General features: G+C 36.4%; 1 pseudogene; it reads left to right on the top strand.

The window, feature by feature from the left end:
- Positions 1-4,389: 4,389 nt before the first annotated feature.
- LOC113360639 lies at positions 4,390-14,565 on the top strand (annotated as a pseudogene).
- The last annotated feature ends 933 nt before the right edge of the window (positions 14,566-15,498 follow it).

Genomic DNA, 15,498 nt, shown 5'->3' with positions numbered 1-15,498 from the left:
TGATCTCGGCTAAAATATGTTGGATTTTTGCCTTGAATAACGGAGTTTTAATTCTGCTTTCGCCGTACAATCGGGTATTCTCTCTCCTTTTACTCTACTCAGCATGTCCCTTTCCATATGTTGCATTTTAATCCTTTCCATATTTTGAAACATTGAGGACAATGTTTAGTTTAGGTTTGGGGGTATAGAGTAGATGCCATGATAATTTGCTATAATTGAAAACGAACTCCTTCTTCTTTTTGAAAAAATTGAAAAATTCCAAAAAAATAAAAAAATAAAAAAAAAAAAAAAATAAATAATAATAATAAAAAAAAAAATCAAAATCATAAAAATGGAGCTCATTTACCTTGAAATGTTGACTCTTGTGCAAATATGTATTTTTATTAGGAGTCTTAGTCTAGATATTTAGGCACCCTGATTCTAGCACAATTCACATTGTGATAAGAAATTTGCACGCGCACGATCTACCAATACATGTATGGCCTCGATCTTCAAGGTGTTTGATAGGAAGTTACGATTGCCAATCACTTTAGAATACTGAACGAAACTTGACTAGCTTGTTCTTTGGTTGGTTGGGATAGAAGGTGGAGGTTACATTAAGAAAGACAACCATCGAATTTAACTGGGTGCATCAAAAAGGGCTACCTCTTGCAAAGTGTCATGTAATTTTTGTTTCTTTTTGTTATGTATCAAAAGTGTTTCCTTAAAAAAAAAAAAAAAAAAAAAAAAAAAACACGATGTATATGTTGTGTTTAAAAAAAAAAAAAAAAAAAATCAAGTATTTATCAATTCCATCATCTCTTGTTCCAAAAATAAAAAGAGAATAGTCAATGTAAATAAGAGTCATGTAAATAGTCATCTGTTGTTGTTTCGTTGTAATAAGCAAGGAGGGTGTATGCCATTGATGTACAATGCGAGAAATTGTGAAATACCTCCAACTCATTCACAATTCTCGTAAAGTCCGGACAGCTAGCTAGATTTCGACCTCAGTTCTTAGCCTGAGAAACTATCTCTTGGTGATTAGTAGTCATAACTTCAGATCTTTCTTTACACATGTGTAGATACACTTTACACTCTTATCACATGTCTTTTTTTGTTATCAGTGCTAGGATTGTGCCTTCGATAGCTAGATTGACATCTCCATTTTGCTGTGAGCTTAAACTGTTTTGCACATGTCACATTTGATGGAATCTGAGCTTATATTTTGACCTAGAACTTTGTAGGTACGTTCTAAGCAAACCTTCACGAGACTTCAACTCGTCCACTAGGGACACTTAGTGGTTTAAAAGGCTTAGTGCATACGCTAAATGCATTCGAGAGACCAGCGACAGTGGTATAGTTAGGATTTCCTTAGTTTTGTTTTACTTGAGGACAAGTAAAATTCAGGTTTGGGGGTATTTGATGAGTGCCAAATATTGTATATATTTATCCTTTTTTTGTTGGCATTTAACTCATCTTTTGTGCAGTAATTCTACATTTTATCCCATATTCTGTATTTTCATTGTTTTCAAGAATAAATGTTTTTATTAATTAATTTTGCATTTTTAGGTAATAAATAAAGTTCGGATGAGTCGCGGAGCGAAAAGAGCAGAAAAGTAGTGAAAAGCCAGGAGAAATTACGCAAGGAAGCCGCGAAGAATGGTGCGCACAACCTCATTTTCTACACACAAAAACGCCTCCGTTCTCAGCCATCAGATCAGTTCTCAGAAGCATCCGACGGTCGCTCCTTCGTAGAGCATCAAAATCTGAAGTCTCTGCCAAGCACCACAGCGCTGAAATTCCAAGCCTTCAGATTATATGGGAGTTGAATCCAACGGTCGCTCCCTTGCTGTTCATCAACGTTTGATATCTCCGCCTTACACTACAACACCTAACCCCATCTAGAACCGTTAACTTCGTTGTATCAAAAAATCTGACGGTCGCTACCAACCTCATCAGGAGGAACCATCCGATCCACCTACCAGCTTCACATCCCACGGCCCATCTCACGAAACATCATCTCTTGATGGACCCGCCTCACACCCTAGCGACCGAGCACCTACACCCCAAACAAACAGACCCTTCTCCCATTCTATTGAACCCATCTTCTCCACCTTACCCTGCTGCAAAACCACCTCTCCCTGCAACCGTACCACCACCTTCTTCACCTCCACTGCCACCACCACACCTCCACCATCATCACCCTATCGACCAACAACCAAAACCCATCTCCCCCCTAGCCCTCTAGTTCCCTATTTTCTCACTTTTTCACGCTTCTCTGCCTGAATCCCTAGGCGTGAAAAACTGATGAATTAGGTAACCTAGAGTTGCAATTGGCGCATGAGAAGAGGTCAGGGAGCAATTACAAAGCATGGGTCGACGATTTCAAGGATCAATTTCAAAAAATTAGGTAACCCTAATTCAACTGATTTTTGGGGAAGAACCCTAATTTTGTAGTTTTGGGAAATTGGGTCTGTGGGTATAAATATGTATTCATGGGTTGTGAAATTGACATGCCTGGGTTAGCCAGTGTGTCCAGAACCACGTTCTGTTAATGATCATTTGTTTGTTAATGTTGTGTTCATGTGTAAATGTAATATCCTGTTGTGTTCTGTGTGTGATTGTATTGTTCATGTTATGTTTGTGTTAATTAGTATGTTTGTATTGTTTCTACACATGATCCTGTAATTCCCCTGTTTAACTCACATGCTCTTATTTTGAGTCTTAATGCTTGACAACCATGAAGACTCCTAACTGCAACATGTTCTGATTCCCCACTAGGGTGAGAAAACAACTGAACCATGATGGTTAGCTATTAGGATGGTTTTTGCTGAACTTAAAATAGCTTAGGCTAATTAGACTCCTAAAAGCCCAACTGATTTGTGATTAGTGGTGCTGTAAGAAGACCACTAATGCTAGGGGTCAGTGGTGGCTCTAAGGAATTAATCAGCTACATTAGTTAGTAAGCCACTGCCTAGTTAGTCTGTGATTGGTTGTGCCTTAAACAGACAGCCAATACTAGGGGTTAGCTAAGGCTGTAAGGTTGGTTAACTAGACATATGACAAAAACTTAACCTAGGTGAACTAGCTAGGTGAAGGGAATTCTCATCCATCTCCTTGCACTTCCCATCCACAATTTCTTTTCCATGTTTTGTTTTGATTAAATTGTTCTTGAATTTTCTTTGTTTACTTCTCTTTCACTGCCTTTGGTTATTTGCTCACTGTCCCTGCCCTTGGCTCACTGCCTTGGTCTTTCTCTTAACTTCACTGCCTGTCACTAGCTCAGACTAGCTAGAAAATTTCAATAGCTCCCTCCAAGTCCCTGTGGACAAACCTTTTCTTCCCATCACTAACTACAATTGATCCTGTGCACTTGCAGGTCAGTTTGTAGGTTCTTTCAAATCCCACCACTGATTGGCATGTGCGTCTGGCATGCACGGTTGGTGGGTTTGGCATGCTTCTTGGCATGTTTGGCACGCCGATTGGCATGTGCGTCTGGCATGCACGTTTGGCGGGTTTGGCATGCTGCTTGGCATGTTAGGCATGCACGTTTGGCGGGTTTGGCATGCTGCTTGGCATGCCGATTGGCATGTTGGCGCGGGTTTTTGGGAAACCAACTTAGCATGGCAACCTCTTTTAAGGCTGCGGCGGGTTTGGAGCAACCTAATTGGTCAATGAAAGAGGGGGCGGCCAAGCATGGGCGTAGCTCCCCTTTTAGTGCGCGTGGCGGCTTTAGAGAGACCTGATTAGTCGATGGGAAGTGGGGCCGGCAAGCTAGGGCGCGGCCACACTTCCAGTGCGCTGTGGCGGATTTAATTGCCTAGTTTGGCTAAGCATAGTTTCAACCAAGGGGTCTAGTGTGCTGCGCGGGTGGCGAAACCCTAATTTTTGCAAGTTAGTCGGGTTTATGAGTTTTTTTTGAGTTATCAAAATAATTGGCTGGATTTTGTATGTTGCCACAAAAATCCTTATTTACAGAATGCAGTGTGTTTTTCGTCTGAGCATTTTGTGCAATGGCCTTAATTTTGGTACTTGGAGGTTCATGCTACTATGCTGCGAGTGAACACAAATACGTCATACCATACCGATATTTGGGATGGTTACATTCGCCAGTCCGGATAAATTTCATGTAAATATATTGAATGGATTAATAAATATGCTGGTGGAGAGGTTAGCACTCATGGCACCGTTTCCTTGCAGAGTGACGTCAGATGCAAGGTTTTACGATTTTGACCCTAAGCTAAAAACCACCATCAACAACTGTATGATCATATTTTTAGGGTGTTGATATGTTGTTTTGATTATGGTTTTTCTTTTCTTGAAACTGCAGTGTGACAGATTCATTCCAAACCCGATCTGGTACCAATTTTGATTCATTGCAAGCATGTAGTAAAAAAGGTAAAGCAAACAATGTTGCGAGTTTTCCATCTAGTGAAGCTTGCAGAAAGCAGCTTGAATAGACCAAGAATTCTAGCATTCAAGAATAAGCCAGCAAAACCTGATGATTTACTATTCCATGAAGCTTCAGCAGTTCGACAGACAAAACTAACAAAGCCCCATAGATCCATTCCTCAAATAGCAGAAAGGATTCTGGATGCTCTAGATATTCTCGATGATTACTACTTGAATTTGCTTGACTGGGGTAGTAGCAATGTGCTTGCTATAGGTCTTGGATACATTGTTTACTTGTGGGATGCGACCGAATCATCTACTACTGAACTCATGACTGTTGATGAAGATACTGGCCCTATTACAAGTGTTAGCTTGGCTCCTGATGGGCGTCATTTAGCAGTTGGTTTGAACAATTCTGAAGTTCAAATATGGGATTGTACATCTCACAGACTATTGAGAACACTACGAAGTGGTCATCAATTTCGAGTTGGCGCAATGGATTGTGTATGATTCAGCAAAAACTGATGTTTTGTGCATACTACTCATTTTTAGAACAAATTTAGAACAAACTAAAATGACAGATTCAAATATCATCAATATACTTTTTAATTTCATGCATTCAATACATACATGTATTACAATTTACTTAATAATATTATGAATCTATGATGATGCATGATATTTTTTGTTCTTCATCTTTGATGTATGCAATGCAATCTCATAGTACCAACGAAATTGAATAATTTTTTTCTTAATAAAAGAGAACTTCATGAATAAAAATAAAATTAAAAACAAAAGTAAAATCCTATGCAGAGTATCTAATTTGACCCATATACGGGCATTCAAAAATATAGCGCCAAACAAAGGTGACCATTTACGTGCCCCTTAGCTGAATTTGTGCACCCGAGGTATAATATTAGTGGGCCTTTGCTAATGGCTGGCCCGTTGTAACCCCAACTTAAATTTAGAATCATTTTTTGGGACCATAATTTTTTCTGAGCGACCATGATTTCAATCAAGGTTTGAAAAAGAACGCACATTGGGGATATGAATTACTTCCCCCAACCAAAGATGTCTGCTAAGGGGTGTTTTTTAAAACGAAAATACTAAAACACTTTTCCCTCAAAATAAAAATTAAAAAACTTAAAATCAAAAAACAATAACATATCCCCATTTCCATCTTTACCTCTTATTAATCTTTTTTAGGATTAGGACTTTGAAACCTAAATATTCTCCACTCCCTTTCAAATTCTAGATTTTCCCCACTCCCTTTTAAATTCTCTTCTCCTTCTCTGCTGGCTCCTCACTTTGAAAACGATTTTTTTTTAACATTCGGAAGTGATGAAGATCATGCCGGAAGTGATGAAGATCATGTCGAAAATGATGAAGATCATGTCGGAAGTGATGAAGACCATGTCGGAAGTGATGAATACCATGTCGGAAGTGATGAAGACCATGCCGGTATAGATGAAGACCATGCCGGAAGTGATGAAGACGATGCCGGTAGTGATGAATACAATGCCGGAAATAATTTTTTTTACATCGCCGGAAGTGATGAAGACCATGCCGGAAAATGGTTTCAGCATGCTTGGTAACTAACATTCAACGCCGTAACTTAATGCCGGCATGCTCGATAGAAATCTATCAATGCCGGTATTCAAGTGAAAAAACAAGTTTCTGGATACTTTACATCATGTGCCGGCATAGAAATTTAAGCATCATGCCATGCCGGTAGCAGTACCGGCATGCTCGAAAATCAACTTACTGTGCCAGCAGTGGACTGAAACCAGAGCTGTCTCTCACTCTGCTAGGGAGCGCTTCCCCCTCCCTCCGGACCCCTTGGATAGCGTGCCGACATAGTTTTTTGGTTGAATATTATGCCGGCTTCAATCTCAAAATGGGGGATAAGCTCGGTGCCGGCATGAAGGTGGTATGAATACCATGCCGGTATGGATGCTTCCGGCATGGTATTCAAACCACGTCCATGCCGGCACCGAGTTTTTTCAGCTGCAAAAATGGTGGATTCAAAGAAAAAAAATCAAATTTTCAACCTCTCAGCAACAATTCTTTCTTCACAATATCCTCCATTTTCACCAAAAAAAGTTCCCTCTCAAATATTTTTTCCCTCCTTCTACTCTCACCTCACTCACCCAAATTCAAATAAAATACACACTAATCATTTAACAAAAAATCTTAAGATTTTACTAATTCTAATTAACCATTAAACCTAATTAGTGAGGGGTAGATTAGGAATTAAAAAAATAATTAGATAAGGGGTGACCCCGATTTGATATTTGGATCCAGTTTTTGTCTTTTTCCTCTATCCCCCAATTAGTTTTGATATCCCCCAATTGCTCGTTCTTGAAAAATACCCTATTTTTTTCAAGAAAACACCCGTTAAAACAGTCACATCCATATATCGTGGCCGTGAGGGTCCACAAACTCCATACATATATAATGCTTATAAATAGGAAATAACGGCAGTTTTTTAGAACCGGTTTTCCGTTTTCACACACATTGTAAATTGAATTTTTCGTTTTTTCTAAAATATTTTCTTACAATTCTTTATATTTTAAGTTAAAGAACTATAAGTAATATTTTAAAATAAAAGAATAAAATAATAATATATAGAAGACGTTATAAAAGAATAAATATTTTTTTGGACAGTAAATGCCCTTGTGCACATTTTAAACCATAACAGTTATCTCTACTGAAACATCACAAATTGTCCCATTGCAGTCTAAAAAACTTCTCTTTTTGATGGAATTAAACATATTAGACATTACAAAACAATAAAATCTAAATATTTCAATCTTACAAACATAAAAGAAGAAATAAAATCTAAAAGAGACTAGCTATCTCATCACGTAAATTGTTCATATATATCTTCTCTTATCGTCCAAACAGACGAGGTGCATTTTCTTCCGTTTCCGCTTCCACCTGTGTCTCATTCATATAAAATGTCTTATTCTTATATTTTTTGAATATCCAATCATCCAATGCATTACGACTTAGAAAATTATGTATTGGGGTGCAAGCAATAACGATATCTATTTGCGTCTCAAATGTGTAAGAAGGCATTTTAACAACACAATAGTGCCTACACAGATAGGAATAAAGCAAGCTGAAAAGTGCACTGGATGGATAAGACCCTATACCCTTATACTTTTACTAAAATAGGGTCTCCAAATTTCAACAGCTATTCACTTATACGGATAACCAACATTACTTTTCCACGCTGAGCATTGTAATTCAAATATATGAGAACACAGTGCACAAGAACCTAAATAAAATTGTGTAAAGAAAACAAACCCAATGCAGAAAAATGGGACTTAAAATGGAGATATTACCTGGTGGAGGTAAAGGAAACTTGAAATATGGATCACGCACTGCCTCGGTCAACACTCTCGAGTCATGAGCAGTGCCTTCCCATCCAACCACTACATACAAAAAGTACATATCCCAATCACATATCACAAGCACGTTCTGGGTACATTCTCTTCTTCCCCTTCCTCTATACGGTGTTTGCTTTTCGACTGGAATGCTCACACTAATTAGAGTGCCATCCAATGCACCAAGATCACCTTTGAAAGCACCTTCTCTGAGACGTTTATGCCTTTTTGTTATAGCTGGCTTGTCAAATTTTCAACCTCTTAGCAGCAATTCTTTCTTCACAATATCCTCCATTTTCACCAAAAAAAAGTCCCCTCTCAAATATTTTTTTCCCTCCTTCTACTCTCACCTCACTCACCCAAATTAAAATAAAATACACACTAATCATTTAACAAAAAATCTTAAGATTTTACTAATTCTAATTAACCATTAAACCTAATTAGTGAGGGGTAGATTAGGAATTAAAAAAATAATTAGATAAGGGGTCACCCCGATTTGATATTTGGATCCAGTTTTTGTCTTTTTCCTCTATCCCCCAATTAGTTTTGATATCCCCCAATTGCTCGTTCTTGAAAAATACCCTTTTTTTTCAAGAAAACACCCGTTAAAATAGTCACATCCATATATCGTGGCCGTGAGGGTCCACGAACTCCATGCCTATATAATGCTGATAAATAGGAAATAACGACAGTTTTTTAGAACCGTTTTTCCGTTTTCATACACGTTGTAAATTGAATTTTACGTTTTTTCTAAAATATTTTCTTACAATTCTTTATATTTTAAGTTAAAGAACTATAAGTAATATTTTAAAATAAAAGAATAAAATAATAATATATAGAAAACGTTATAACAAGTTATTAGACCCGTTTCACACACGTTGTAACCGTTAGACAGGAATTTCAAACCATAATCTTTTTTATTTTCTATTTAACTGTTATAAAGCCCGTTATTTAGAATAACGTATAAAAAACACGTTTTTTCCCTAAATAACGCGATTTTTTGCCCGAAATGTACTCACACCCGTCAAAAAGCGTTATAACGACCACGCCCAGTAGTCGTAACCTGTGTCATGACCTGCTTTTCAAACCTTGGTTTCAATTTTAGGAGGACATTTAGAAGTAAAGCTACCCCTTACCGATATATTTTAGTTAACGACCTAAATGCCCTTATATTATTTTAACTTGAAATATTTTTTTAAAAATAATTATTTTTTAAATAAAATTACTTTTTTAAAAAATAAAAAGTTTATTTTTTTTAATTTTTTAAAATTTTTTTCTTCAAATTTTATTTTAATTTTTTTCTATTAGCTTTGGTTCGACAAGTACAAATTCGGAAATATTTTTCTAGCAAACCCTTTAGGAATATGCAAATTCGGAGGTATTTTCTCACAATCCCATTGCTTTTAATTAGTTTTTGATTGAAAAAATCGATTAAAAATCACCAAATTAGGGTTCAAATGTTATTTACAGAGTATTGTTCGGTTAGGAGTAGTTTAGAAAAACCCTAGTTTTCTAACCGAATTCCCTGAAACATTAAACACCAAGAACACGTCGGTTAGAACGAAAAATTTCCTTGCAAACCGAACTCATAGTTCGGTGCGTTCGCAAAAGTTTTAGAAATTTTGTACCTAACCGAACTTTGAGTTTGTTCCTTTCGCAATTTTCTTAGAAATTTTTATTTAACCGAACTCCTATCTGAACATACACTGAACATGGTTAGGTTATATTCATAAAATTCTTTGCAAACCAAACTTTCAGTTCGGTGCGTTCGCAAAAGTTTTAGAATTTTTTTATTTAACCGAACTCCAATCTAAAAAACCTTTATGTATTTTCTCTTAGTCGAACTTCAACTTCTACTAGATTCAGTTAACTGAACCACATACAAAAAAGTTTAAAAAACTATTTAAAAAATTTGAAAAATGAAATAAAATAAAATAAAATAAAATAAAAAAACAAAACAAAAAATAAAATAATTAAATGAAAAAGGCACCCCGAAAGTATTTTAATTAAATAAATATTTATTTAATTAATAAAAAGGTAACTTAGTCATCTCCACCTTTTAGGTCACCCTATAACCATAAAGATTAAGGAAGGTGACCTAATCAAATCATGGTCGCCTAAAAAAAAGGTCATGGTCCCAAAAAGTTGTACTAAATTTAGAAATTGCAAAACTGTATCTTTCAGTATAAGGTTTGAAAAACATTGGTTTTTCCAACAAAAAAAAAACCATTAAAACGGTCACATCCATATCCCGTGGCCATGAGGGTCTTCGAACTCTGCGCCTATATAATGCCGATAAATGGGAAATAACGGCAGTTTTTTAGGACCGTTTTCACATAAGTTATAACCGTTTTTCTAAAATTGAATTTTACATTTTCCCCATCCAAATAACATTTTAACGTAAGCTTTTTACAACATTTCTCCCGTTTTCACGTTAGTTATAACCGTTTTTTAATAAAAAAGAATATAAAAATATTTTCTTACAATTCTTAATATTTTAAATTAAAGATTAAAAAATTACAACTAATTTTTAAAAATAAAAGAATAAAATAATAATATATAAAAACGTTATAACAATGTTATTAGACTCGTTATAACTGTTTTCACGCACGTAACTGTTAGATAGGAATTTCAAACTATAATTCTTTTTCATTTTCTATTTACCGTTATAACACCCGTTATTTTACAATAACTTACAAAAAACGCGTTTTTCCTAATTAATGCGATTTTTGCCCTAAACGTGCTCACACCTGTCAAAATGCGTTATAACGGTCACATCCAGTGATCGTGACCTAGACTGTGACCTGTTTTTTCAAACCTTGGTATATATATCGCCGTTACGCATTCCAAAGCCTCGCCGGTTGTTTTTCTTTCCACAACTGACAACTTTCGCATTTCCTCTCTTGTTGAAGAGGCTTCGAGAAATTGCAATAGCAGTTTTCTGTAAAACAAATTTTGATTATTTACAGTTTAGTTTCATTTAGTTCGATTGTTATTGTTATTTCTTGCTTGATTTTTTCATCCTCTTTTTTTTTGCAGGATTACTGTGTCTTTTTTTTCATGTCTGTTTTATTTTGCAGGTGTTTAACATCATGACTTCAAGAGGAGGATGTTCTAGTGCGTTGAGAGGGTCTAATTCTCGAAATCTATTGCAACAACAAATCCTTCTTAGAAGAAAATCTACAGAAAACGTATGTTTCTATCTAACCCTAATTTTTCAATTTCTGATTCCTTGTTATTTTGAATTACGGGGTTACTCTTTTTTTTGGGTTCGATTAGATTAGTAGATTGTTGCAATTTTGGGTGTTGGTTTTAGGCAAAATCAGGTTTTTTTCTTCTTACAAATGGGGGATTTTATGGGTTTTGCGAATTTGAGGGTTTGTTTATGTTATAACCAATGGCTCTAGCTAGCAAAATCAATTAAGATATGAAAATGGAAATGAAATTAATCAAATCAAGGACACACACAACACAAGGATTTATGGTGGTTCGATCAAGATGATTTACATCCACTTGCAAAGACGACGATATGATTCCAATATGATCATCAAACAAGTTTACAAGGTTTCCCCCAAATCCCCTCTCAAGAACATAGCCTCCTTTTGTGCCTCACACTCTCTCAAGAGTCAATAATAACATTATTTTCTCTCTCTATTATAAATCATAGACCCCTTTTATATTTGACCTAGGTTCACAAAAGAGACTAATGTACTGTTGGGTCAAGACAAAGGTAGCATGCCCAACAAATTTGTTAATCCTTTATTCAAGGAATACATAACAGTTTATATTATAGACACTATATGGTTCTGATGCGTTTCTTTTGAAATTGTCGATACTGTGTGGTTGAACTTCTAGGGTATCGTTATGTTGATCTGATTTGGTTTTTTGTCCTATTGAAACTGCAGTGTCATAGACTAATTCCAAATAGATCTGCTATGGATTTCGATTTCGCTCACTACATGCTAACAGAAGGATGTAAAGTTAAGGAAAACACTGTTGAGAGTACACCATCTAAGAAAGTTTACAGAAAGCATCTTGCAGAGGTATTGAACATTAATAGAACCAGAATTCTTGCATTCAAGAATAAGCCAGCAAAATCTGTTGAGTTGTTATTTTCTGAAACTTCAACGGTGCAACGTAGAAAACTAACAAAGCCCCATAAATCCATTCGTCAAATAGCAGATAGGATTTTGGATGCTCCATATATTATCGATGATTACTACTTGAACTTGCTAGACTGGGTCGGTAGCAATGTGCTTGCTATAGGTCTTGGATACACTGTTCACTCGTGGGATGCGACTGAAAACTTGTTTGTTTGCAGCTAACTCATCCGAGTCGTCTGGATCTGACTTAAATCACCCGACTCATCTGGATCTGACTCACTAAGGTCTGATTCAGAAAATATGTTTGTTTTGTGAGTCATACCTGACTCAGCTGACTGGATTTTTTTGGACAGTAAATGCCCTTGTGCACATTTTAAACCATAACAGTTATCTCTACTGAAACATCACAAATTGTCCCATTGCAGTCTAAACAACTTCCCTTTTTGATGGAATTAAACATATTAGACATTACAAAACAATAAAATCTAAATATTTCAATCTTACAAACATAAAAGAAGAAATAAAATCTAAAAGAGACTAGCTATCTCATCACGTAAATTGTTCATATATATCTTCTCTTATCGTCCAAACAGACGAGGTGCATTTTCTTCCGTTTCCGTTTCCGCTTCCACCTGTGTCTCATTCATATCAAATGTCTTATTCTCATATTTTTTGAATATCCAATCATCCAATGCATTACGACTTAAAAAATTATGTATTGGCATGCAAGCAATAACGATATCTATTTGCATCTCAAATGAGTAAGAAGGCATTTTAACAACACAATAGTGCCTACACAGATAGGAATAAAGCAAGCTGAAAAGTGCACTAGATGGATAAGACCCTATACCCTTATACTTTTACTAAAATGGGGTCTCCAGATTTCAACAACTGTTGACTTATAAGGATAACCAATATTACTTTTCCACGCTGAGCATTGTAATTCAAATATATAAGAACGCAGTGCACAAGAACCTAAATAAAATTCTGTAAAGAAAACAAACCCAATGCAGAAACATGGGACTTAAAATGGAGATATTACCTGGTGGAGGTAAAGGAAACTTGAAAGATGGATCACGCAATGCCTCGGTCAACACTCTCGAGTCATGAGCAGTGCCTTCCCATCCAACCACTACATACAAAAAGTACATATCCCAATCACATATCGCAAGCACGTTCTCGGTACATTCTCCTCTTCCCCTTCCTCTATACGGTGTTTTCTTCTCGACTGGAATGCTCACACTAATTAGAATTCCATCCAATGTACCAAGATCACCTTTGAAAGCACCTTCTCTGAGACGTTTATGCCTTTTTGTTATAAATGGCTTGTCAAAGACAGTAGGTGGAGGAACTAAAACTTCATCAGACCAAATCTTCATAGCAGTCAATATTTCATGAAAATACATACTAACCGTTTCACCCGAATGTTGAAAGTGATATAAAATCACATGATTCCTACAGTTGTGCCCAATTGTGTATAGAAACATTGCCATCTTCTCCTCTACTTCAATATACTTGATATCCTCTAAAAGTCCTTTGGCTCGGAATTCATTGCATAATTGAATAAAAGGAGCCTTACTCATTCTCAATAGGTTGTACATATTCCTCGGATTTCCTTCTAACAGATATAGGGTGAAAGCCTTTCCCAATAAAATTGACTTCTTGTACTTCGGGCGCACACGCCGTTTAGCCTTCTTAAGTTTCTTCGGGGTTCCATTCTTCTAGGAGTATCCTGTCAAAGGATGTGCTTGTTCCAATCTGACTGCTGACTCGGAGCGAGTCAGGAGTTGACTCAGACCTAGACACCGATTCAGTTGCAAACAAACAAGTTGTGAGTCATCTACCACCGAGCTTATGACCGTTGACGAAGATACTGGCCTTATTAAAAGTGTTAGTTGGGCTCCCGATGGGCGTCATCTAGCACTTGGTTTGAACAATTCTGAAGTTCAAATATGGGATTGTACATCTCACAGACTATTGAGAACACTACGAGGTGGTCATCAATCTCGAGTTTGCGCAATGGATTGGAACAAGCACATCCTTTCAACTGGTGGAATGGATGGTTTGATAATAAACAATGACGTAAGAATCAGGAACCACATTGTAGATACATACATAGGACATGATCAAGAAGTGTGTGGAATGGAATGGTCGCCGTCAGGACAACAATTAGCAAGTGGTGGGAATGACAACCTTATTCATATTTGGGATATATCAGTTGCTTCTTCCAATACTTCTACTCAGTGGTTTCACAGGCTTGCAAATCACACTGTTGTTATTAGAGTCGTAGTTTGGTTCCAATTCCAGGCTAACTTACTTGCTTCTGGTGGAGGTGCAGCTGATGGAAGTATTAAATTATGGAATGCCACACTGGAGCTTGCTTTAATTCTGTTGATACTGGTTCGCAAGTTTGTTCTCTATTGTGGAACAGAAATGAGAGAGAACTTCTGAGCTCCCACGGATTTACAGAAAACCAACTGACCCTATGGAAGTATCCATCAATGGTTAAAATTGCGGATCTCGCTGGTCATGAATCAAGAGTTATGTTCATGGCTCAGAGTCCAGATGGGTGCACTGTAGCATCTGTAGCAGGTGATGAAACTCTAAGATTTTGGGCCGTATTTGGGACCCCTGAATTGGCTAAGCCTGCATCCAAAACCAACACAGAGCCATTCGTCCGTTGGAATTGCATTCGTTAAGTGTTTGGGGATTTTTGATTTTCTTGTAGTATTTCAGTGATACCATTACAAAAAGACCAGATTTTATGACGACAATAGTGAGGCAAGTCTGTAAGGTCATACGAAGTCGACCAAAATGAGAGACGAGACTGTTGGATTAACTTCAACATAGAAGTCACTAACAAGTTGGTTAGGAAAAGATTAGGAAATTGATGTAATCCTAAGGGAATTAGAAGTCATCTAGTTCTAAGAAAAGATAAGACATGTAATAAGGTAATAGGACTAGGAAAAGGAATTCATAGTTCTATATATATATGATCACCAAAGTTGTGGTTTGATCATATGAGCAAGATTAGAGCTTGTGTTTAGTTTTGAGAGATTTTCTAAAACATCAATAAATAGAGTTGTCTTTATATAAGCTAAGTTTCATCTTGCAGTTGCCATTAATTGGTATCAGAGCTTGTCTACACCGAGCCATGGGAGACGAGAGCACCATCATACGTACAAGATTTTTCACAAGCACAGTTGAAGCTTAAGGGGGAGAATGTTGGATTAACTTCAACATAAAAGTCACTAACAAGTTGGTTAGGATAAGATTAGGAAATTGATGTAATCCTAAGGGAATTAGAAGTCATCTAGTTCTAAGAAAAGGTAATACATGTAATAAGGTAATAAGACTAGGAAAAGGAATTCATAATTCTATATATATATGATCACCAAAGTTGTGATTTGATCATATGAGCAAGATTAGAGCTTGTGTTTAGTTTTGAGAGATTTTCTAAACATCAATAAAGAGAGTTGTCTTTATATAAGCTAAGTTTCATCTTGCAGTTTCCATTAGAGACGACCCTCCTATCTTATTTCCTCGCTATTGTTCTTTTTTTATCAGAATTGCGTTGAAGATATTATAAAATGTCAAGTTAATGCATCTCTCGTGGCGTTTCTTCAAATGGA

The sequence above is a fragment of the Papaver somniferum genome, chromosome 3 (genome assembly GCF_003573695.1).
Source record: "Papaver somniferum cultivar HN1 chromosome 3, ASM357369v1, whole genome shotgun sequence".
NCBI classification, from domain to species: Eukaryota; Viridiplantae; Streptophyta; class Magnoliopsida; order Ranunculales; family Papaveraceae; genus Papaver; species Papaver somniferum.
Note: the sequence above shows the minus strand (reverse complement) of the source record. Positions and strands in the feature narration are given on the sequence as shown.